Below are 24,647 nucleotides of genomic sequence, written 5' to 3' on the forward strand. Positions count from 1 at the left end.
AGCTGGAAGAGGCAGAGCAGGGGGTTAGCCTCCCAAAGGGGAAGCTTCACCCGCTGCCCATGAGTTCACTCTGACCATAAAAAGCCACGGCAGCTTCACTCAGAAATAGGAGTCTGATAAAAGTAGAAGGAAGAGGTGTATCACAAAGGACGAGGGAAACTCCCTGCATTGCTGGCTCTTCCTAGATGGCAATTCAATTATGGGCCAGACCCTCGGGTGGTGTAAATCAGCCCAGCCCATTGACTTCAGTAGAACTACTCCAGTTTACGCCTGCTGAGGATCTGGCTGTGTGGTGGTAGGAGCTATTTAAATGCGCTAGATAGACAAGGAGCTACTTGATCCCTTTGGAACGAGTCACGAGGTCTAGACTCAGAAAATCAATAGAAGATGGACAGAGTAAGGCACTTGGTGTCCTGTCCCACTCCTGAGGTTTAACACAGAGATATTGCTACTCCTCTACATACAGGTAACACGTAGGGGCTTGACTTACACTGACAAAGTGCCTGGAGATGCTCAAATGGAAGTGGGTTCTAGCCCACAAAAGCTTATGCCCAAATAAATGTGTTAGTCTCTAAAGTGCCACAAGGACTCCTCCTTGTTTTTGCTAACAAGACTAACAGACTAACACGGCTACCCCTCTGAAACCTGTTAAATGGAAGTTGCCACCAAAGAAGAAACAATCCCATACTGACAGGAAGGTAGAAGAGACACTCCGCTTGCTAAGATTCTCTAGTCTTCCCCTCGCATTTTGCTGTCTGAATTGCACTTTAAATGCCCTTTGCCATCATGGATGGGCTCCCCCATGTCTTCCCATCCCAGAGACCCACCTATTGCCTCTAAACTCTGTGCATTCAAACTCTCCAGCTGTGTGTGAGAGGGGGTGCGTGCAGAGAACAGGGGAGTCCCAGGAAAGCTCATTCCCGAGCCGCCGGTTATAGTAATTACTTGTATTTACAACAGCATCTTTCATCCCCAAGTGCTTTGAAACCCACAGCAAAGGGCATCCAGCCTCAGGGATGAATTGCAGCAGCTGCTAAACAGCTCCCAGGAACACCACGCACCAGTCAAGAAGAGAAAGTGAAGGAGAACGTTAAATACAATGGAACCTGCCGGGGACTTAGGGAAAGCGGAATGTAATTAATCATGGCAGATGATTAGGATTAATACACCCAACTCTTGCAAAAGTGCTGCAGAATCTTTAATGGTTACCAGTGACCAGTGCTGCAGTTTCTATCATTGACAAGACAGGCTGCCCTGCTAACTTTAGGCTGTGTAAAGAGACCCCTGGGCATCTGCTCAGAGGAAAAGGTGCTACCTAGCAGCCTTGGATCGTCAACACCACTTCCCACAGCAGTGGACTCTCCACTGAAGCTCTGCTGGCCCCACGTTAAATAGGCTATGACCTGATGGGGTCAGAGCCAGATGTGGCACATCAGGCTGCACTTCAGCTGACTCATACCCCTTATGGTTCAACACAGACAGATACAGAGCCTGGATGCAGGAGAGCCAGTTTATAACACAAAGAGACACACTTTGCACTATGGAGCAAAGGGCACCCTTGGAAGCACAGGGAGACATGAAGGGGCAAACCCACCAGAGAGGTGGAGCCCTGGGTCAGGAGTTGTGGGGGGGGGGGGAAGTACTCAAAGGCTCATGCACTAAATAAGCATGGGCCGTAGCTGTGTGAGAGATGGTGGAGCTGAATCCAGCCCAAGAGCTGGGAAAACAGATCAGAGGCAGCGACCCAGACTCCAGCTCTTGCACTGCATTTCCCCAAGGCCAAAAAGCTGCTTCGAAGCTAACCCAAGCCCCAGGGTCAGTCTGAGTCTACAGCTCTGGATTCCAGCTGCCTGTCCGCAGCCTCACTTCAACTTGAGACGGCGCAGAGCAGAGTGGGGAGGAGAGAACGTGCTGGGATGCAGACGTCAGCCACAGATCAGATCAAAACCCAGCACGAGGAGTGTAACCACAAAAGTGGGGACGCACCGTACCTCATTTTAGGCAGAGTCCTTCATTCAACCTCGACCAGCAGACAGGGCATGGGATTGGGAACTCAGGAGACCTGGGGTTTAGTCCCAGTTTTGCCACTGACTTGCTGTGTGACCTTGGCTAAGTCACTACCCCTCTCCGTGCCTCAGTTTCCCGTCTGTAAAAATGGGGCACCTTTGTGCAATGCTTTATTTAACCCACATGAAAGGTGCTGGTTTGACAGACCTGGACACTGACATTTCTCCACAGACAAGGTTAATTACCCGATATCTGATCTGGGGGTCAAGGCACGGGCCTCTTATCCATCTTAGGTACTTATATGACCCCCATTACCATAAGTGCCCCCACAATCTTCAATGCATTTACCTTCACAGCCATCCTTTGAGGTGGGACATAGCTGTCATCCCCACTTTACAGATGGGCAGCTGAGCCGCAAAGAGACTAAGGGCCCACGGTGAATGAGCCACAAGACAATCCCTCTTCTTTCACAGAACCACCTCCGTCTGTTCCCTTGATTTGGAGGGAGCAGGGACTTTCTTGGACTGCAAACCTTTCTGGGCTGAGACTATCTTTTAATCGGTGATTGGGCAATGTCTGGCACAGTGGGGTCCTTAGGTGGTACTGCAATGGATGATAGTCTCTCGGACACAGGCGGGCATGCACCCAGATGCACACACGCATTTGGGTGTACAAGCACAGCACAAGAACAAATGAGTTTGAACGATTTCCTGCATGAATCACACCCCAGCCCTCAACTCTGAGAAGCAGCAACACTCGGATTTGCGTAAAGGGGGGTAATGCACAAAGGTCCCCGTTTATTTCAACCATTTTCTCCTCTGCAGAGCCCTTGAGAGATGGAGTTGGGGCCGGACGGGACAGGGAGAAGGGGCTAGCTGGGAGGAGAGGCAAAAGGTGCTTTCTGGGGCTTCTTTAATCACAGACGATGTCAGCAGATGTTATTGAGTGATTTGTGCAGCATTAAGAATGTGCTGGAGTGGGATTGGGGTTAGTTAGCTGTCAGCACATGACCTTGATGAAGATGAAGGATCGAAGGAGGGAGGTTTGTATTTATTCTGAGAATGGCTCCGGTGATGTTTCATCATGGAAAGTGACAGCAGAGCTGGTGCTTTCAGACACTCCTTCATTTGTATGGGTTTCCCCTTCTGGCTGGGAGGCAGACAGATGTGCGCTGGAGAGAGGGGCTGCCAGGGCAGGGGAAAATCCATTAAGAGGACTGTAAAACTCCAGCCAGAGCTTGGGGTTTGGCCACTAAGTAATACATATGGAGCTGTTAAACGGAATGCTATCTACAGTCAGACCTACTCTTTCCCCTCTTCCCTCGGTTTCCAAAGCACACACACTTTATTATGTTCTGTGTACCATTCAAAATAAAAGCTTCAGTGCCCTTTCCCTGTCCCAATAAAATAATAAGGTCTGCCCGTTCAGAGAGACCCGGCCATCACAAATCGGCATGTATAGCCCAAGGGCTTGTGAGCAACCCTCCAATAACAAACCAGCCCGGGGGAGAGGGAGCAGCATCATTCATGAACCAATCCCACAACAAACCAATGGGTGCCGGGGAGAAGAGTGGCCCAACTGAGCACGTGCCCTGCACAGCGTGAAGAACTTCCCCAGTCCCCCTCTTTACTAGGATCTGTTCTTGTGCAGTTCTGGTCTCCCACGTTTTGAGAAAGATGAATTCAAACTGGAACAGGTGCAGAGACGGACGATCTGAGGAATGGAAAACCTACCTTACGAGAGGAGACTCAAAGAGCTCGGCTTGTTTAGCCTAACCAAACGAAAGCTCAGGGGAGGGATGATTGCTCTCTACAAATACCGCAGAGGGATAAATACCAGGGAGGGAGAGGAGTTATTTAAGTTAAGCCCCAATGTGGACACAAGAACAAATGGATATAAACTGGCCATCAACAAATTTAGGCTTGAAATTAGATTAAGGTTTCCAACCATCAGAGGAATGAAGTTCTGGAACAGCCTTCCAAGGGCAATAGTGGGGGCAAGAAACCTACCTGGCTTCAAGACTGAGCTGGATACGTTTACGGAGGGGATGGTATGACGAGACGGCCTACAATGGCATGCAGCCGATCTGCGACTGCTAGCAGCAAATACCTCCAACAGCCGGTGATGGGACACTAGATGGGGAGGGCTTTGAGTTCCTACAGGGAATTCTTTCCCAGGTGTCTGGTTGGTGGGTCTTGCCCACATGTCCAGGGTCTAACTGATCGCCATATTTGGGGTCGGGAAGGAATTTTCCATGGGTCAGATTGACAGAGACCCTCAGGTTTTTTCATCTTTTTCTGCAACGTGGGGCATGGGTCACTTGCTGGTCTGAACTAGTGTAAATGGTGGATTCTCTGTAACTTGAAGTCTTTAAATCATGATCTGAGGACATCAGTAACTCAGCCAGAGGTTGTGGGTCTATTACAGGAGTGGGTGGGTGGGTGAGGTTCTGTGGCTGTGATGTGCAGGAGATCAGACTAGATGACCATGAAGGTCCCTTCTGACCTTAAAGTCTATGAGTCCTCATTCACCCAGTGCCTACCCCAGCTGTGGGCCTCAGGACTGGGTGTGAAGGACTCTCAAAGGCATTGGTAATGGGGTATGAAGTCTCTCACTGCTAGGTCACCAGCTCAAATTCAGCGCAGGTTGGTCATGAGTGAAAGCTCCCATCAAGAGCTAGGTACAATGGACAAGTGCTCTCTGCTTTGGTTCCTAATGCACAGCAATGCACATGGCTACAAAATGCTCATTTGCCCTCTTACTGTCCATCTCATCAGAGGCCAGGGACTGAATGGGCCTCAGAGACCAAGGGCTTGTCTACACAGGAAAGTGCCACTGGTAAAGTTAAACCGAAATAGCTAGGTAAGCCTGCCTTCCCACTAATTCCAGAATAGGCGTGTCCATACAGGGAGTAGTACCAGTATCACTCTATCAGTTTAAATATACACCTTAGCTTATTCCAGAATAAGTCTAGACAAACCCTGAGAGGAAGGCTGGTCTTGTGGTTAAGGTACTTGACTAGACCCCAGGAGTTCTGGAGTCGATTCCTACCTTTGCAAATGGCCTTCTATATGACCCAGGGCAAGTCACTTGATCTCTCTTCGCCTCTGCTCCCTCTCAGTAAGATGGAGATAATGACTCCTACCCTTCACTGGTCTGACCTACAGCTGTAAGATCTTTGGGGTCAGGATTCTCTTCTGCCACAGGTGGGATTTTTAAAAGCACCCAAGTGAATTAGCACAAGAGCTTTCACAGGGACTTGTGCTCTTAGGTCGTTTGGGTGCTTCTGAGAGTCCTGTGCTGTGCATCTGTACAGTCCCCAGCACAATGGGGCCTCAAGGTGCTATTGTAATATGGATAATTAATTGATCTACTCTTTACCCCCAGCAGGTGGCAGCAGGTCGGGGATATTTGCCTCTGCTGTTCACAGAGCTGGGTACAAAGAACTTTGGCCTCTAGAGACAATAATCCAGCACCAGACGGAAGCTGCCCACCCCAGTGAGGCGGCATATAACAACAGTTCCCCATTAGTCAAAACACTTGACCCCAGCAATGGTGAGAGAAACAGCATCAGTTCACCAGCGTCTTATTCCAAGGGCTGCCTACCAGAAATTTACAAAAGGATCAGAAAACCCTGCTCTAAAGAGTTGACCCCAGTTCGCCTAAGCAGCAGCATAATGTTAGCTGAAAATGCTTTTCATGAGATTTTTTTCTCCCTTCCTTCTTCCCCTTTGCAAGCCATGTAAAGCAACGCAGCACAGGGATGAATTGCTTGATTGTGTGCGCCTCATATCCCCATGGTGCTGCCTTAACAGAAGGGTTGGGGGATGGAGAGAGAGCCCAGCTGCTCCTTGCGGACTGTTCTCTCTCCGCCCACCAGGCATTTTAAATCAGATGCAAATTAACACCAACTCCCAGCATTATTCATTTATTTGATTGGCTCGGCGCTAGTTTGCTTTGCTTTTATATTCTAATTGTTCATTTTCCCAGCCCATCCTTCATAAGAATACACCTAGCAATTAAACACTGATCAATAATGTGCCTGATTCCACAGCATTCCAGGCAGAGCTAGCCTAAATAGATTGCTGAAGCTTTAAAGGAGTCACCATGACCCAAAAGTAGATCACAACCTACCTACTATCTTACATCCGTACAGCATTTTTCATCCACAATATGCTTCAAGCAATATACAAGAATCAGTTTCTTAAATGCAGCCACCTCTTGGGTGGAATGCAGCTGCCATTTAACAGCTCACAGCAAAACACTTCAGAATGAATACTTTGTTTCCCCTGCATGAGGAATTTAGGTGGATGGAATGTAATTACTTGAGGAAGATACTGGGGTTAACACCATGCAAAAACCACCATGGGATATTTAACAGCCATGAGTGGCTGACATCACCAGATGGTGCAGTATAAGGACCTGAATAGATAACAGTGTCTGTTTAACACACCCTGCTAAAGCTGGCACGACCAGTGCCTCCTGTCCACACCACAGTGGGGCACTGGTTTAACTCAGACTCTGAAGGAAAGATGATTACTGACTGAAACACCACCCCAACTTCCTGGGCTTTCCTTGGAGGTCTCCCCTCTGAGTACTGACCAGGCTTAGCTTCCAAGTGCCACCAAGCCCACAGTCCAAGGTGTAACGGCTTCAGGTATCGTAAGGAACCACACTTACTAACCTTCTCTTGCTGCTCCCTGCTCTGGGAAACCGGAACACAGGAATGTGTGTCCTTTAAAAGCCTTACATCCACTCAGTCTTCACAGCTTTGCAGCTCCTCTGTGTTCTTTGTACGCCGTCCTCCTCTACACCCCCAGGTTATCAGTCTCCAGCAGCAACATGGGTTATGGAGAGTAGGATGCAAAGACCCAGAGACAGGCTCCTCTGCAGAATCACCATGCTTACCAGGGAAACAACCTGCCCCTCTTATCTGTCTGTATAGTCATGTTCTCTAAGCCACTCAATCCAGCATGCACTGTTCGGCAACTATCAAACCTTTTGTGGATTTCCGTCTCTGCAATATTCGTTTCTTAGCAACTCTGTTTGCTTTTAGCAAAAACAAAATGTCTCTGCCGGAGGTATGCTATTTTGAGCAGAAATGGTGTTGTTTTGGGTCCATGCTAGTCATAGGGACGCTAGTTAAAATGACTTCCCCCGCCAACTCGCTCTTCACAGTGGTAGGGGGCATGGATTCCTCCAGGTTTGCCATTTCACCCACAGCAGGGAAATCACAGAAATCCTGGCCCCAGCTCATGACAGACAAATAATCCTATGTTGCACTTCCGTAGTCCCTTACAATCTGGGGATCTCAAGGTGTGTTACATGCATGAATGAATTAAGCCTCACAACCCCTCTGCAAATGATGTGCATATTATCATCCCCATGTTACAGAGGGGGAAAACCTGAGATCCAGACTTGTCCAAAGCTGCATAGCAGACCGGGAAATAGAACCCAGGTGTCCTGAGTGCAAGTCCAGTGCTCAATCCACTGGATCACACGGCCACACTTTAGCGACTAAAGAGGAAGTTGGCTAAGACAAGGAATAAGGGTAGCATGATAGAGAAGTGGGCAACTGGGAAAACGACAAGGCCATTGGGCTAAGGATGGGAGCAAACTAAAATAGGAGAGGAGATAGCACCAGAAAGGAATGACTGGATCATAGAAATTATAATTGGCAGAGATCAGAGATGGGGGATGAACCGGAACCCTCCCTCAAACCAGGGGAACACGTGAATATCCATCCAAACATCACAACTCAGGCCCAGCCATACAAAGGACAGCATGGGAAACATGTACCTGAACATCTCAGACCAATCTGGATCCCATCTTGGCAGCACAAGCCTGCCTGTGGGAAAAGCTCTCTTAGATCATCTTCTCCATTTCCCCTTGCTAGTGCAGAATAGCTTCCTACACTACATTCTCCAGCACTGTGTTCCAGTTAGGTTTCAGAAGACTCAAGCAATGACGCTTCCACCATTTCCTTGAAAAGACTACTCAACAGTCTATTAAAACTTTAGGATGCTTGTCCAAAAGTGACCTATGAACTTTTTTTGCGGTTTGCCAATGACAAATCGTTAATGGCCTGACACTATGTAGTTCAGAGCACCCTTAGCTCCGATTGAAAACAATGGGATTTGAAGATATTCAGCAACTTTCTGAGTGAAGTCCACTGTACTATCTGCCGTATAGGAGTCAGCCAGTAGATGTCTCCATGAGCTATACAGAATCCCAGATACAGTGTAGTGCCTGGTAAACAAGGAAAACAAGAGCTGGAACTCAAGCTGTGTAGAAACCTACTGTAGTTTGTAGCTGTTTTCTTTAATAAACACCTCTTGTCTAAGATGGATTGTGACTCCATAAGTGAAATTCGGGCCTCAATGATGTCAATGTCAAAACTCTCATTGACTTCAAGGGACCAGGATTTCCTTGCATATAGCATGGCACTCAGTGACTATATATTGTTCTGAGATGGATCTAAGGGTGTTCTCTATGTGCTCTCCTGATTTTCTCTCTCCCATTCATACTGACTCATCCTCCTCCGCTTGGAACTCCTTGCCTATGCTGTAAGGATCCCACACACTCCGACAGTATTCTTGTCCAAACTTACATCATAGTACATTTGTCCAACTAATTTTTTTTATTTTAAAAAAGTTCCTGTTTTGCAAAGCTGCCAAGAGCAATTGTTTTGGTGAATCATAAATAATTCAGAAAGTCAATGTTGCTTCAAGATTTTTATTTCTGCCTTTGGCAGATCAAACCTTCAAAAAATATTCCTCAAGAAAGTGGGTATTTTAGTGCAGATCACAAGGCAGATAACAACAACATCGGCTCATTTGGACACCTCTGTAGTCTGATGTAAGCAAAGCCCATGCAGAAAAGCTGGCTGCTAGTATATTTAGGAAAGGCTGTTTTGATTTCCATGCAATTTCTTTGGAGTGCAGAGGTTTAGGTGTAAAGTACTTTATATTAACTGTAGATCTTAAATTGTCAGTTCTATTTAGCAGGGATTATGGTTTCTTTTATGTTGGTATAACTGACCCCGTTTGGATCACCAACAGGGTTTGAAACTAGGAGCTTCAGCTGAACCTCTATTGTTTGAGCTAACGGGCTATGTCTATTCATTGGTAGCAGCAGTAGACTATCTTCTTATGTAACCAGCCACCATAGGGTGACAGATACCCACACTCTCCTAGCATAGGTTACATTTGTGCAGTGCCTAGCACTAGGAGATCCTGACTGGGACCTCTGAACATGACTGCAGTACAAACAATACATGATAATAATGAGATCACACTATATATGGTGACTGTAATTACACTGTAATTAAATAGCAATTACAGTGCAATTACAATGTAGTTAAATAACAGGTACAGTGCAATTATACCATAGGTGTGTTTTCTGATACATTAATTTGTGGTAATTAAAGGTAACTGAAATGTTCACTGTGTGGCTGAGAATAAACACACTGTAAATGCATTCTTGTTAATATACCTGGATTCCAATAGCATGTACTTGAAGAATCCCAAAGGGTTAATCAAAATTCACTCAGGCAGTTAACATCCTTATTATCAGATTTCAGAGTAACATTCGTGTTAGTCTGTATTCACAAAAAGAAAAGGAGTACTTGTGGCACCTTAGAGACTAACCAATTTATTTGAGCATAAGCTTTCATGAGCTACAGCTCACTTCATCGGATGCATACTATGGAAAGTGTAGAAGATCTTTTTATACACACAAAGCATGAAAAAATACCGCCCCCCACCCCACTCTCCTGCTGGTAATAGCTTATCTAAAGTGATTACTCTTCTTACAATGTGTATGATAATCAAGTTGGGCCATTTCCAGCACAAATCCAGGTTTTCTCACCCACCCCCCACCCCGCCCCACACAAACCCACTCTCCTGTTGGTAATAGCTTATCTAAAGTGACCATTCTCCTTACAATGTGTATGATAATCAAGGTGGGCCATTTCCAGCACAAATCCAGGGTTTAATAAGAACATCTGGGGGGGGGGGTAGGAAAAAACAAGGGGAAATAGGTTACCTTGCATAATGAGTTAGCTACTCCCAGTCTCTATTCAAACCTAAGTTAATTGTATCCAATTTGCAAATGAATTCCAATTCAACAGTCTCTCGCTGGAGTCTGGATTTGAAGTTTTTTTGTTGTAATATCACAACTTTCATGTCTGTAATCGCGTGACCAGAGAGATTGAAGTGTTCTCCGACTGGTTTATGAATGGTTTCAGAGGAACAGCCGTGTTAGTCTGTATTCGCAAAAAGAAAAGGAGTACTTGTGGCACCTTCTTGACATCTGATTTGTGTCCATTTATTCTTTTACGTAGAGACTGTCCAGTTTGACCAATGTACATGGCAGAGGGGCTTTGCTGGCACATGATGGCATATATCACATTGGTGGATGTGCAGGTGAACGAGCCTCTGATAGTGTGGCTGATGTTATTAGGCCCTATGATGGTGTTCCCTGAATAGATATGTGGGCACAGTTGGCAACGGGCTTTGTTGCAAGGATAGGTTCCTGGGTTAGTGGTTCTGTTGTGTGGTATGTGGTTGCTGGTGAGTATTTGCTTCAGGTTGGGGGGCTGTCTGTAGGCAAGGACTGGCCTGTCTCCCAAGATTTGTGAGAGTGTTGGGTCATCCTTCAGAATAGGTTGTAGATCCTTAATAATGCGTTGGAGGGGTTTTAGTTGGGGGCTGAAGGTGACGGCTAGTGGCGTTCTGTTATTTTCTTTGTTAGGCCTGTCCTGTAGTAGGTGACTTCTGGGAACTCTTCTGGCTCTATCAATCTGTTTCTTCACTTCCACAGGTGGATATTGTAGTTGTAAGAATGCTCGATAGAGATCTTGTAGGTGTTTGTCTCTGTCTGAGGGGTTGGAGCAAATGCGGTTGTATCGCAGAGCTTGGCTGTAGACAATGGATCGTGTGGTGTGGTCAGGGTGAAAGCTGGAGGCATGTAGGTAGGAATAGCGGTCAGTAGGTTTCCGGTATAGGGTGGTGTTTATGTGACCATCGTTTATTAGCACTGTAGTGTCCAGGAAGTGGATCTCTTGTGTGGACTGGACCAGGCTGAGGTTGATGGTGGGATGGAAATTGTTGAAATCATGGTGGAATTCCTCAAGGGCTTCTTTTCCATGGGTCCAGATGATGAAGATGTCATCAATATAGCGCAAGTAGAGTAGAGCGTTAGGGGACGAGAGCTGAGGCTGTGGATGGTATTATGATGTCAGAAACAACTCTGACATCGTAATCAAAAAGGCTGACAAAGGAGGTACTGTTGTCATCATGAATAGGTCAGAGTATGAACAAGAGGCTGCTCGGCAGCTCTCCAACACCACTTTCTACAAGCCATTACCCTCTGATCCCACTGAGAGTTACCAAAAGAAACTACAGCATTGTCCTGAAAAAGCACAAGATCAAATCTGCACAGACACACCCCTGGAACCCCGACCTGGGATATTCTATCTACTACCCAAGATCCATAAACCTGGAAATCCTGGGCGCCCCATCATCTCAGGCATTGGCACCCTGACAGCAGGATTGTCTGGCTATGTAGACTCCCTCCTCAGGCCCTACGCTACCAGCACTCCCAGCTACCTTCGAGACACCACTGACTTTCTGAGGAAACTACAATCCATCGGTGATCTTCCTGATAACACCATCCTAGCCACTATGGATGTAGAAGCCCTCTACACCAACATTCCACACAAAGATGGACAACAAGACATCAAGAACACTATCCCCGATAATGTCACGGCTAACCTGGTGGCTGAACTTTGTTACTTTGTCCTTACCCATAACTATTTCACATTTGGGGACAATGTATACCTTCAGATCAGCGGCACTGCTATGGGTACTCACATGGCCCCACAGTATGCCAACATTTTTATGGCTGACTTAGAACAACGGTTCCTCAGCTCTCGTCCCCTAACGCCCCTACTCTACTTGCGCTATATTGATGACATCTTCATCATCTGGATCCATGAATTCATTTGCAAATTGGATACAATTAACTTAGGCTTGAATAGAGACTGGGAGTGGCTAACTCATTATGCAAGGTAACCTATTTCCCCTTGTTTTTTCCTACCCCCCTGCCCCCCCAGACGTTCTTGTTAAACCCTGGATTTGTGCTGGAAATGGCCCACCTTGATTATCATACACATTGTAAGGAGAATGGTCACTTTAGATAAGCTATTACCAACAGGAGAGTGGGTTTGTGTGCGTGTGGGGGAGAAAACCTGGATTTGTGCTGAAAATGGCCCAACTTGATTATCATACACATTGTAAGGAGAGCAGATCGAGGGACGTGATCGTTCCCCTCTATTCGACATTGGTGAGGCCTCATCTGGAGTACTGTGTCCAGTTTTGGGCCCCACACTTCAAGAAGGATGTGGATAAATTGGAGAGAGTCCAGCGAAGGGCAACAAAAATGATTAGGGGTCTGGAACACATGACTTATGAGGAGAGGCTGAGGGAGCTGGGATTGTTTAGCCTGCAGAAGAGAAGAATGAGGGGGGATTTGATAGCTGCTTTCAACTACCTGAAAGGGGGTTCCAAAGAGGATGGCTCTAGACTGTTCTCAATGGTAGCAGATGACAGAACGAGGAGTAATGGTCTCAAGCTGCAGTGGGGGAGGTTTAGATTGGATATTAGGAAAAACTTTTTCACTAAGAGGGTGGTGAAACACTGGAATGCGTTACCTAGGGAGGTGGTAGAATCTCCTTCCTTAGAGGTTTTTAAGGTCAGGCTTGACAAAGCCCTGGCTGGGATGATTTAACTGGGAATTGGTCCTGCTTCGAGCAGGGGGTTGGACTAGATGACCTTCTGGGGTCCCTTCCAACCCTGATATTCTATGATTCTATGATTCTATGAGAGTGATTACTTTAGACAAGCTATTACCAGCAGGAGAGTGGGGTGGGGGGCGGTATTTTTTCATGCTTTGTGTGTATAAAAAGATCTTCTACACTTTCCACAGTATGCATCCGATGAAGTGAGCTGTAGCTCACGAAAGCTTATGCTCAAATAAATTGGTTAGTCTCTAAGGTGCCGCAAGTACTCCTTTTCTTCATCCTTATTATATCAGTTAGTAGCAATTATGGCCTTGAATAAATTTCAGTTGGAAATTAGACGTAAGTTTCTGACCATCAGAGGAATGAGGTTCTGGGATGGCCTCCCACAAGATGGAATGGGGATGGGGGGCAGAGGGCAGGGGTCAAAAAACCTAACTGGTTTTAAGATGGAGCTTGATATCTGAACAGGATTATATGACAGGATTGCCCGTAAGAGCAGGTGACTGGACTCAGGGACCCAGGAGGTCACTTTCAGTCTTATGTTCCTATGTAATTACTTATTGAGAAACAAAACCACAGTGTAACTGCACTGCAATTACACTCCAATTACATTCCCAGCATTATTAAGTGTGGCCAATACCGATCGGATTATAGACCCAGACAAACCACTCATTGCTTTAAAAGATGATATTGGTCTGTTAGATTGCAGAACCTCCCAAGAGACTAGACAGAAGCACTACTGATGGATTCATAGGACACAGTGTTGGCAAATATTCTGCAGTGAAAATCCTGCAGTGCCTCCTAGAACATGACCTTTTTAGGAGAAAGACCCTTCCCCTATCTTGTTTACCCGGTCTCCTACACTTGACCCTCTCCTCCTTCTTTATTTGTGAGGACTGTGAACATGGCAAATGAAGAAGATGAGCATGATGTTGTCCAATGGTCATTCCACAATACCCTCCCAAAAAATTCACCTGGCCCAAGACAACTACCCACTCTGAACAACGACGACAAAAGGACAGAAATAAACACAAATGAGTGGTCCTGTGACATGCTGATTGAAGTCAATGGAGGCTGAGGACCAGGCTTAAAATGGCATTCAACCAAAAGCTTCTCTGAACAGACACATCTAGCAGGATGACCTGGAGCTCACCAAACAGAGGCTGAGGAAGAGTCAAGGTGAATGAAATCCCAGAGCAAGGGCCCTCCATTGAAAACGCCCTTCTGCCAGCCTGGGAAAGATGAGTTCTGGCAGCTGAGATGCTCACTGTGGCCTTCAAAGTCACAGAGGGATACAGGAAAGTAGACATGCTATTATGGGGTAGGGTTTCACTCTACCTTGGCTTGCATTGAGAATTGAACCCGTCCCAGCATGCAGAACACACATGCCTGGTGCTCATGCTGACCCTCCTCGCTCAGGATGCAATCACATGAGGCCCTGAGTCCTCTTGAGGGCGCTCAGAGAGCAAGATGGAGCTCATGGAGGCTCTCCATGGGCTCCAAGTAGAGTGCACTGTAGTTGTGTGTCTCAGGCCAGGTCTACACTATAAACTTACATCACTATCATTACATTGCTCAGGGATGTGAAAAATCTACCCCCCTGAGCAACGCAGTTACACCGGCCTAACCCCCGGTGTAGACAGCACTATGTCGACAGGAGGGCTTCTCCCATCGACAGCTTCCTCCTCTCGCTGAGGTGGATGACCTAGGCCAACAGGAGAATCACTCCCATCGGTGCAGTAGCGTCTTTCCTGCAGCGTTTTAAATGCAGACCTGCCCGCAGAAGCAAGAATGGCGTGGGTGACCACGGTGAGGTCTCAGAGCTGAGAGCCAAGCGCCCAACCTCTTCAGAGCACAAAGCACCTTGGTAACTAAGGCAAAGAGAGAGGAACCAGGAGGAAAAATTGTGGATAAATTGGAGAGAGTCCAGCGAAGGGCAACAAAAATGATTAGGGGTCTGGAACACATGAGTTATGAGGAGAGGCTGAGGGAGCTGGGATTGTTTAGCCTGCAGAAGAGAAGAATGAGGGGGGATTTGATAGCTGCTTTCAACTACCTGAAAGGGGGTTCCAAAGAGGATGGCTCTAGACTGTTCTCAATGGTAGCAGATGACAGAACGAGGAGTAATGGTCTCAAGTTGCAGTGGGGGAGGTTTAGATTGGATATTAGGAAAAACTTTTTCACTAAGAGGGTGGTGAAACACTGGAATGCGTTACCTAGGGAGGTGGTAGAATCTCCTTCCTTAGAGGTTTTTAAGGTCAGGCTTGACAAAGCCCTGGCTGGGATGATTTAACTGGGATTTGGACCTGCTTCGAGCAGGGGGTTGGACTAGATGACCTTCTGGGGTCCCTTCCAACCCTTATATTCTATGATTCTATGATTCTATGAAAAGATCTCTCCTCCCCCCTGCCCCTTTGCTACCGGTGAAGAAAATGACTAACCTTGGGAGAAGAATGAAGTTCTCCTTTCGTATTGCGGATGCTAGGACACTATCGTATCCATGACAACCTGAAGTTTAGCTTAACTCCTGAACCCATAAAAGCTTTTAGCTTTTATTTCTCCCTTCATATCTTCATGTTTTAATGAAACAATGGCATCCTCACCCTCAACACATCCCATGATTCAGCATTTCCCGATATTGAGGTCAGTGACCAACGAGGCATATGGGCCAAGAGGGAAGCAGCTCATGAGCTGCTCTCCCACATCATTTATTAGAGCTTAAGAGTATGATCCTGCAGCTGTGGAAATTGGTGGCAAAGCTCCCAATGACTTCAGTGTGAGCAGGATTCGAGCCATAGTTGCCTAATAATAATGTTCCAAGTACAGAAGAACTGTCCCTATAGCATGCAGAGCAAAACACAAGAGATATGCCCACGATACAGAATTCAGAGCTGGTTTCAGATTTCAAACATCCAGTCTGACAAAGTTCAGGAGTGTTCCAACCTAGGTTCTGACCCAATATAAAGAGAGACGTAAGCCATGAAATTTGGACCTCGATTTGGTTTTGGATTCCAAGCACTGCCCTTAATATCAGTGGTGTTGGATCCAGGGTTTCCAGAGAAAAGGTAACAAGTTACGGGGTGATGCCCAGTGCTGGAAGTGGTTTCCACCTAAAACGGAGAGAAAGCTGGAGGCTTTGCCTGAATTTCACTTTAAAGTATCTGACTTTGTTTCACCCTGAAATTCGCAGTAAGACCACAAAAGGTGCAAAACCAGACCTACAGGAAGCAAAACCACAAACCAGCTCTGAACAAGACTCCTGGGCTCACCTGGCCCATAACAGAGTTGCAAAACACCCAGCTATTTCTTAAGGAAAAGTACTGCTTTCCCTCCTGCTGACCAGTGCAGAAGTTAGCCTTCATAGCATATGCCTTTATACAAGAAAGCCTGCAGCATTTACCATGCCCACTTGGCAACAGAAAGGGCTAGATTGCGACATATATCTCACCAGAGCCAGAAGACTGCGGTAGATTCAAATCCTTTGTTAGACTGCAATGTAGTACTAGGGAAAGGGGGGGGAGGGAGGAGGCACCCTGTGAATGAAACAGCAGACGGAGGTTCCCTCTGCCTGTCTGTGGTGCATATCCAGGTAGGAAAAGGCTAAGATCCCAGAGCACCTCTCCACAAAAAGACAAGGACATAAGCCTGCCAGATCCTGACCAACACTCCCTTCCCCAGCCTGTGAGCTTTGTGTGAGCCACGCTGAGCTAGCTGTTCCATTTGCTTCCGTGGCCATGATGCTGCCAGCGTCCAGCTCATTACTTTATGAAGTGCTTTGTGAGACTCCAAGTAAGAGACCGTGTTCTCAGACACCCACTCTCACCCCACACTAAACTCCACTCTTGCTCAACTGAAAGGTATCATACAGAGGGGCCCGCCAGAGCCAGTGAAGGTCAATGCAGGGTGTTATGCTAAGATGCTACTCCAATAAATTGTTGACTAAAATAGTTGGGATCCTTTAATTCTCCAGGGATTTGTTGGGAGTGGGGGAGAAGCAAACCTGTGTGTATATAGATAAATGCAGCTAAACAGATATACTGCACCCTGGCTCCTTCTTATTATTCAAGGACATTCTAGCTAATAAAGAATGGCACAGTTTAAATGATGTGGTGGAATGAATGCTCAGTGGCATAACTCCAAAGCAGAAAAAAGTCACATTCTAGGGACAGAACGCTCAGAGAGAGAGAAAATTGCAAGTTCTTGGGATCTGGGACTTTGCAGCTGAAGGGAACCTAGATGTAGAAGTGAACAGCATCAGACTCGGGCTGAGGAGACACCCACCATAACCCCTTAGATTACATCATGCTCTCATGTCATGGCACATGATGAGAGTGTCCGTGGGGATCAGGAGAAGGGTAGATCCCAGGACAATCCAGCTGGCAGCAGGAAGATGATGACAGACCGGGCTGGAGTGCAGTCCGGGTTGGAAAATGAATCATCAGTGAATCTTTCACACACAGTGGGAACGGGAAAGATAGGATGAGTCCCTTCAGGGAAGGGCTTGATGGATTTGGTGGAGGGGGCCGGGGTTCACTAAGAAACGTTAGTGAATCCCGAACCTCTTTCACAAAGCACTTAAGCACGTGCTTAACTTTAATGACCCCAAAGTCATTTAGGACCTGATCCAAAGCCTACTGTAGTCAAGGAAAATCACCCCTGAGTGAAATGGGCTTTGGATAAGGTCCTTACAGGTGGAGACCTTCTAAAGTGACTGCTGATTGTGGGTGCACAGCTTGAGAGACCATAAGGGGACTGAACTGCACAGGAATAGTGCTCAGCACTTCCCAAAAAACAGGCTCCTATGAGGCATCTAAAGCTGATCCCCCAAAAGCTGCAATTGTCAGGGATCCGTAAGCCAAGATTATCATCACTCAAAGGCAGAATTGCTTCTGCCCCCGAGACTGCCCAGGAAACATAAGTGGACATAATGTACTTACCCAGGTTGGAATTTGACCAGGACTCACTCCTTTACTTACAGGTACTTATAGCTACCTTGATTTGAGGATCAAAGCAGCCAGGACCTTGGGTTCCCCCTCTCATCGACAGTTCTCTGCAAAAGCCAGCTCTGGGACTGGCTCAGTACTAACTAGGAGGAAAACAGCACCACCTTTTGAAACACCAGCCCCAACTAGTCATTTCTTTAGAGCCGTAGTTCTCAAGCAGGGGTACACGTACCCCAGGGAGTACACAGAAGGTCCATCAACTCATCTAGATATTTGCCTAGTTTTACAACAGGCTGCATAAAAAGCACTAGTCAAGTCAGTACAAACTAAAATTTCATACAATGTCTTGTTTATACTGCTCTATATACTATACACAGAAATGCAAGTACAATATTTAGATTCCAATTGATTTATTTTATAATTATATGGTAAAAAGGAGAAAGGGAGCAATTTTTGAGTACTAGTGGGCTGTGACACTTTTGTATTTTTATGTCTGATTATGTAAGCAAGTAGTTTTTAAGTGAGGTGAAACTTGGGGGTACGCAAGACAAATCAGACTCCTGAAAGGAGTACAGTAGTCTGAGAAGGTTGAGAACCACTGCTTTAGAGGACTCCCTCTGAGCTACCAGCCAGGCCCACCTTTCTGCATAGTTTATGGACTCTGACAAAAATGCAGCCCAGCCGACATCCTAGGAAGAGTTTACTTGTCTTCACAAATCACAATCAGATGTGAAACCTCACTGGGATATGACACTTTGCAGAAGTGAATCGTGTTGCTGTATGCAGACGTCAAATCTCCTTTTCTCGCTAGTGATTATTATTATGATTGTTTCCATAATAACGTGACTCGGAGGTTGCAATTTGTCTGCAAGACACAAACTCTAAAAATAATCCCTTCTTCCTCTCCGCGTCTCCCTCGCCAGCAGTAGAACTTCAACATGATTGAATTTCAAGGGAGAAAGGAAGGAACGAGAAAGGGAGGGGAAAGAGCCAGCCTTAACCTAACACGACCGTGGAATTGAATTCCTCAAGACCTGAGCAGTAACAGGATTTGCTATCAATATCATTTGTATGAGGAAACTCTGCGGGCACTTTTGTTTAGTACTTAGAATTATAGAAATTAGAGTTGGAAGAGACCTCAGGAGGTCATCTAGTCCAACCCCCTGCTCAAAGCAGGGCCAGTCCCCAACTAAATCATTCAGTCATCATACTTGACGCTTTCATATATTTATTTCTTTATGTGCCTGTTGGTTTCTTTCCCTGAACCTAGCGCAACCAGAGATGAGAGCTTGTCTTGCAACGTTAAAAGGCTGGTCATTCCTCTGGGTGTCTCAGCTTTCTGCAAGCGCTGCTCTCTCAGGAGAGCTGAAATGGGAACCGTTCACAATACCCCAGGCTCTGGAGAAATACTTTGGTGAGGAATTAGATGGTTTCAGGGAGTTAGGAATGAAATATGAAGGCTTTCACCTCTAGGGGTCTGGCTTGAATCCTGCTCAGATCAATGGGGAAAGAAGTAGGTTACCATTTGATGGTACCCTGGTGGATTTTGTGGGTCCCAGTTTATTTTCTACTAGACTGGTGTTCATGGCACAAAAATACCACTGATTGACAAGTCCTGATTGTCCTTACTGCTGACAGACTGATCAAAGCCACTAAGGAATGACTGGGCATGGAAAGGGAACTCCTCTCTGATCTCTACAGGTGATCCTTAAGCTCAAGCTTAGGGTATATGCAGCAGGGCTGCATGAAGAGAGGTTGAACTTCCTTCTGCCCATGCTGTGGATAGACAAAGGGCTCTCAGTTCTGCACCTTTCTCCAGCACTCAAATCCACTTATGGGCCAGCTCCTCTGCTGGCATAAATCAGCATAGCTCTATTGAAGTCAAGCAAGCAACATCACTTCATACCAGCTGAGAATCTGGTCCATTTTTACAAAGAGCCAAAGATTAGATAGATGGAAAACCTTTCCTTTCTGAAAGCAAGCAGGCACTTTGCTACCTTGGAAGGTAGAAAATACTTCCTGGGATCCTGCTGACCCCTGCAAGAACAAGAGACCATGCACCACCAAAGAGTCAACAGCAGTAGGAAGCAAAGAGTAATACCAATGGGAGCTCTTTCCTCTCTTTAAAGGAATCTGGTTATTTAATGCAGGAAAAGACTGCTCATGTGCCAACATCTAATGACAAGTTTGTTAGGTAATGGCCCAGAGCAAAGCCGAAGGTGATTAATAATCTAACAAACCAGTCAATACACCTGTGACAAAGACCAATTATAAACCGTAATCAACAGTCCCACAAATAGTTATTTTTACTGACCCTTTCTTTCCTCTCTAGGCTTCAGGGCAGGCAAGAGACTGTTTCAAGGGAATCAGTCACTGCCTGGCAGTCGATAACCAATCAACGCCTGGCATTCACTCTGATAAATGCAGATAGCAAAAATGAAGCCCACTAAGAAACATTTTACCATAGAAAACAAATGAGCAGGAGAGATCATGGGACCTGCCACAGGCTCAGCTGTTTAACACTGTGTTTGAAGGGATTAATTAATTAAAAACAACACTCTGAAGAAACGGCAGCACTGGGAAATACACATTTGAGCACCAGGCCATTTTCACAGACGTCAGTTTAAAGGCAACTTGCAAGAGCAAGGATCCAGCCAGGAAGGAAGGAAGGAAGGAAGGAAAAGAGGTCTGTGTGTGTGAGAGACAGACAGACAGACAGACAGAGAATGAAATGGAAAGTCAGAAGGGCGCATGCACGAGACAACAGAGTCCATCTTGCAGACGTGCAGCCTTGAGGTCAGAATTGACAGCCCCCTACCCTGACCAATCATGTGATGTCCAGTATGATATCACCATTGAACTTACCAACAAATATTAGGGGGCTGAAAGCATCCCAGGGAAGCCCAAATGTCAGGAGGAAGAACATCCCTTCATTCCTCCTTACAATCCTGGTTGGTTATATGCCATCTGCTTAATGACTTTTTTCCCCACACCCTTCCTTTTGGGAGAAGAACACCACTGCAGGGGATGTCAGCCCCTTCCCCCAGATCCCATGCACAGTGGAAGAAGGTGATGGTCAGTGTAGCGTGATGGGAGCAGGGCTGGTAAGGGAGGTAGGTATGAACAGGTGCTGGATGGAGGATGAGGTATATGATGAGAGGCTGAGATTGAATAGGACAGAGCAGGCTGTACTCCCGAGGGAACACTACAGGCAATTCTCATATGTCCTATGAAAATGCACAGGTCCAGCTGTACAAATAGATGGATACACCTTCATTGTGCCACAGTCGATATGTAACCCAGGCTAGGAAAGTCTTTGTCCCTTTGTCCCTCTTCAGTAGCTGGGCACATGAGAGGTTTTATGAGTCCTTGACTGCTTCTGACAGTAATGGGCTTAGACCTTGAGTTTAAGCAGTAGGGCCTCATGAACTGCTGTGTACCAGTGATGGCCCTTCGAAGTCTGAAGCATTTCAAAGGTCAAAATCTAAGAGGATCTTGAGCACAGTGATATGAATAGGATTTGAGGGCTCTCAGCCCCTCCCAAGATCTCCCCCAGATAACTTTTATTCTCCATTATATTTCATTGTCCACTGGGCTTCACTTGTTGTGGTTTTGGCCAGAAGCACATGTAGAAGTGCTCAAAATAACATGGCGGGATGCAGGGCATTGGTCTTATCCTGTTTCTGGGCACCACAGAAAGTACTAATAATCTCACGAGAGAACCTAGGACCCTGAGATTCCCAACTGCAGTGGGAGGTGTAAGAATCTTGGCTAGTTTCTTTGATGGTACAGAGAAGCACCTGAATTGTTGGGTGCTCCTTCAGATCAAACCTCCAAATCACTGATGTTCACCCCTCACTCGGGAGAGCACATCTGAAAGGCCTTTCTGGAGAGGGTGGTGTAGAAAGGGACTGGAGTCTAATGGTTGAGAGGACAGGACAGTAGGTCAGAATTAATGGGTTGTACTCAATTCCTGGTTCTGTCACTGACCTACCATTGTGGGACAAATCACTTAGGGCCAGATTTTAAAGGTATTTAGGCACCTAACTCCCATTGGAATCTGGCCTTTCAGCTTTGTCTATATTTGACTATCCCACCAGGTGCAATATGCATTGATGAAGTTAATCCATTGTATCTAACTAATTGTTAGCACTATTATAAGTGCACTGGTGTAAACTGTCATATATTTCTGCCCTGCAACACCATCAGTACCGTGCTTCGTCAATTTGGACACGTTGCTGCATTGGTAGATATCCCAGAATCCCTTGCATTGCTCCAGCCACACTGCATTCTGGGCAATTTTCACTTCAGCTGGTGGGATGCTTCCAGCCAGCGAGGGGAATTGTGGGAGGAGGGTTCAACCTCTCAGGTTTTGCCCATCAGTATAAAGGGGCTGGTAACATTTACCCACTTCATAAAGGTTCATTAATATTTGTAAAATGCTTTGAGATCCTAGGGTGGAAGGGACTATGGGAGATCAAAGTCGGGTTATTACTAGTATTTTAACCTTTCCTCACCACAGATATTATTGATCTGCTCACACAGACTTCCTCTCTTCCCTAGCTGAATGTTTTTTTGTCTGAAACAAGTCATGGGAATAGAAAGCTCTATTCACATTCCATGTGCAATTTACAAGGTGAAGCATAAATCTCATTTGCCAGCTGATTAAAGCAAGCTGGAGATTTTGTTTGTTTGTTTGCTTTCCCTATGAAAGGACAGAGCCATCTTGCTAAGAGTGTCCCTGTTTGTCTCCATCCTTTGTTCCCTGCTAATCAATTTGACTCCATTTTCTTGCTCTTCTTCTGTTGATTCACAAATCCTTTTTGATACAGCACGTTTACAATCTTTGCCAAGCTTTTCAGTCCCCCCCCATCTAATGTTTATTAATTAACTGCTTAATAACCTCCAATTATTCTGTAAATAAGTGAATGGCTGAATCACTTCTGTTCTCTGCTTTGCTTTCCTTCTGCCAAGTAGTGTGGCTTCAAAATCACCAGGCCACAATGTGCAATCTTTTTAAGTGATACTTTTAAATGAAGGACTTTCATAGTGGGAGAAACTTTCAACCCTATTAGTGGAGCCCTGCTGTAACTGCACTGAGCATGGGTAAATGTAGTCCTCTATGCTTAGGCCAAGTCACGTTCCCAATGGAACTGCCCACACACACACACACACATGCATCTCAAACACACCACAATTCAGTGTTTGGATTAGGCCTATTACAGGGATAAATATGAGCTGTGACACTCAGATCTGGATCCAAACTTCCCCACATTTCAGGATGGGATTGGATCTGGCTTTCCAGTTTGGGTCCATTTGAACACAAACGGACAAAGTCAGTCTCAGCTCTAGCAGGATAAACCCAGAATAGTCCAGTGAACTAGGAATCTGCAGACCAGGGATCCATTCTTGGCTCGGCTCCTGACCTATTGTGTGCCCATAGGAAAGTCAATTAACCTCTTTGTGACTCAGTTTCCCCTGTAAAATAGGTTTAGGGATACTTACTCTCCTAAACAACGTGTTTTGAAGTCAATGTATGAAACACTCTATATAAGAGCTAGGTGTTATCATCATTAGTAGAGTCACTCCAGCATCATACAGGTGTGAGCTCTGAATCTGGCCTATTAACCCTACCTTTCACTTTTTTTCTTTATATTCCCTCTTAATAACAATGCTGCTTTCTCCTTCTACTGCATCCTCCAACCAGCTTACCCAAGGATCCCAAATGCTAATTAATTTAGGTTCACAACACTCCCACTCCTCCCCAGGAGGGAGGGATTATTACTATCCATTTTACAGATGAGAAGACTGAGACACAGAGAGGATCATAGAAATGCAGGGCTAGAAAGGACCTTGAGAGATAATCAAATCCAGCCTTCTGTGCTGAGGCAGGACCAAGTAAACCTAGACCATTCCTGAAAGGGGTTTGTCCAACCTGTTCTTAAAAACCTACAATGGTGGGGATTCCACAACCTCCCTTGGTAACCTATTCCAGAGCTTAACTACCCTTACAGTAAGAAGGTTCTTCCTAATATCTAACCTAAATCTCCCCAGCTGCAGATCCCATTACTTCTTGTCTTACCCTCAGTGGACCATGGAGAACAATTCATCACCAGCCTGTTTATAAGAGCCTCTAACATATTTGAAGACTGTTATCAGGTTCCTCCCCCCTCCCTCCCCCAGTCTTCTCCTCTCAAGACTAAACATGCCAAGGTTTTTTAATCTTTCCTCCTAGGTCTGATTTCTAAACCTTTGATCATTTTAGTTGCTCTCCACTGGATTCTCTCCAGTTTCTCCACATCTTCCCTCGAGTGTGGTGCCCAGAACTGGACCCAGTACTCCAGCTGAGGCCTCACCAGTGCTGAGTAGACAGTTACCTCCCATGTCTTACATACAACCCTCCTGTTAATAAACCCAGCATGATATTAGCCTTTTTTGCAATTGCACCGCATTGTTGACACATATTCAATAATGGACAAGGGAGTTCACTTCAGGATTAGGCAACCTGAGAAAATGAGCACGAGTCTCACTCTGCAGGCCACGGTTCAGGTACCATTGAGTTCCTGGACCGTGCATTTCACGCCAGTGAGGCTCTGACTGTGTCCCAGTGGGCTCTCCGGCGAAGTTCCCAGTGGCTCCAGGATCATATCCATTCTGCCAGGCCTACTCCCTCTGAGGTTACCAGCATAGCTCCCATTAACTTTCTCAGAGAGTCAGATTTTTAACTCTGTAGAAAGATCCTCTTTCTTTCCCTACTCCATGGAGTGGCTGAACAAATTTTTCACCACTGTACTGATGGAAGAAATGACTCTGCCTAATAAATGCAGATGGGAAAAATATGAGGTCATGTGGTCACACATGAAGAACTTGCCTACTATAAAGTGGGTTTTAGC

General features: G+C 46.0%; 1 protein-coding gene across 11 annotated transcripts in view; it reads right to left on the minus strand.

The window, feature by feature from the left end:
* Positions 1-24,647, minus strand: part of ADGRB1 (adhesion G protein-coupled receptor B1) — a 378,079-nt gene that overhangs the window by 286,271 nt on the left and 67,161 nt on the right. Inside the window, exon 1 of one of the 11 annotated variants that reach the window (XM_048841791.2) lies at positions 6,692-6,940. The exons of the other annotated variants lie outside the window; for them this stretch is intronic. The gene's annotated coding sequence lies outside the window, so the exon portion shown is untranslated. Of the gene's footprint in view, positions 1-6,691; positions 6,941-24,647 lie in introns of those variants that run through there. 11 annotated transcript variants of the gene reach the window in all.

The sequence above is a fragment of the Caretta caretta genome, chromosome 2 (genome assembly GCF_965140235.1).
Source record: "Caretta caretta isolate rCarCar2 chromosome 2, rCarCar1.hap1, whole genome shotgun sequence".
NCBI classification, from domain to species: domain Eukaryota; kingdom Metazoa; phylum Chordata; order Testudines; family Cheloniidae; genus Caretta; species Caretta caretta.